Source organism: Nestor notabilis, unplaced genomic scaffold (assembly GCF_000696875.1).
Source record: "Nestor notabilis isolate BGI_N333 unplaced genomic scaffold, ASM69687v1 scaffold787, whole genome shotgun sequence".
Taxonomy (NCBI): domain Eukaryota; kingdom Metazoa; phylum Chordata; class Aves; order Psittaciformes; family Psittacidae; genus Nestor; species Nestor notabilis.
Window position 1 is genome coordinate 4,642 of NW_009936672.1, and position 1,753 is coordinate 6,394.

The following is a 1,753-nucleotide window of genomic DNA, read 5'->3' on the forward strand; positions in this document are numbered from 1 at the left end:
AGTTTATCACATGGTACTACAGTTTCTTTACAAGTGGCATTGGAATAATAAAACTTACCTTCTTCATGGAACACCATGAGGTCCATGTAGGAGGCTGGAAGCTTGGATTATTTTAAGAGCATTGGGAAGACCATATTGAGGAACAAAGCTTATACAGTTTTGACTTTAACTATCACATCTTTTCAAGCCAGTGTGAACTGGCATGTGGCAGTTACGTCAGCAATTGGGACCCCAGCCCACATAGCTTTTGAGCATACATCCTGTTAGTGTAAACATAATCAGTGAAATCAGTCAGAGTCTTACCCTGTCACTTTGCTTGTCATGAAAGAGCAAATTTTGTCTATGTTTTACAGAGATGTTTGTGGGAGTACTGAATCCTGTGTTACTTGAACAGAGTCCCTCAGAGTTTTTACCATAGCAAGGGTGCAGTAAACTGAAGCTCCTAATTAAAATAAATCTTCATGCTCCTATAGTAAGAACCAACCTTAAGTGCTAAATGCAGTCTTCGACTATTCATATTCGATTGTACTTTTAAATATACATTCATATCAAAGTCAGAACATCCCAGAGGGCGATGCTTTGATCTAAATTGATTTTGGGGGCGTTTGGGAAAACTGTAAGTTTTGTTGGAGCCCACTAGATGTCAGTGCCTCCACACCATAGACTACTCCAGCTCTGCTCACTAGGCAGCTAGGACTTCAGAGTAATGGATGAGTAATGGCTAGAGATAGGCTATAGCCTATCTGTCATACTTTTACATAACCCTAGAAAATAGTTCCAGGAACAATGCTGCAACCTATTTATTCTGATTGTATGTCTGATGTAGTTCCTACCAAACAATTTATATGCAGTGGAAATACTTTAGGGAATAAGAAGATACATAAGGAGCAAATAAAAGGAAATATTTCTGAATAAATGGACATTCAGTGACCTAAAAACTATTAGAGGGAACCAATATCCCATAATAATACTTTGATTTCTGACTCTTCTCCAAAGGCATCTCTCTCCTTTAAATGTGACAGCTGTTCTGGCGTTGATAGGAATTAACATTCCAACGTTTGTTATTGTTTAGGGAAATGGAATTTTAGATCTGAAAACATATCCAATAGTTAGGTTCATTAAGAGATGAACGTAGGAACATTTTCCATGTGCTCATTTGCATTTACTCTGCAAATCTCTTTCTGGAAGTTTTTATATACTCAACTCTTCTACACACCTGGAGATAGACATACTTCAATACTAAAAAAATAATCAGCTTGAAGATACATATTCTAAAACATTTTTTGAAAAACAAACAGCCTCGAGCTACATATTTTTGTTCTCAGCTCAATAAACCTAACTGAAAATACATGAAATATATATAGGAAGTCATTGCACTAACTGGAGATATTTCTGATCTCTTTACCACCTTGCCTTACTTGATTGTTATGTGGAGAATAAGAATAAGGAAAGTCTCATATTCCTATGCCTTCTTTATTTAAGAAAAAAAAGCTACATTACATTGGAAGAATATTGCAACAGAAGAGTTAAGTATTTTTATCACCTAGAAACAAATGACAGTATGTATATTATATTATATTTAACTATATATCTGAGTATGTGCTTTCATGTTTAACATTTTACCAGTGTACATGTACTTGAATATGAGGTACTTTTGAACATTTACATCTATAAGCCTATCAGAAAAGACAAATATATCTGTTGGAAATCAGTGCTCTTATTTTTTTAATGTACAAATACCTATTTCCCTCCT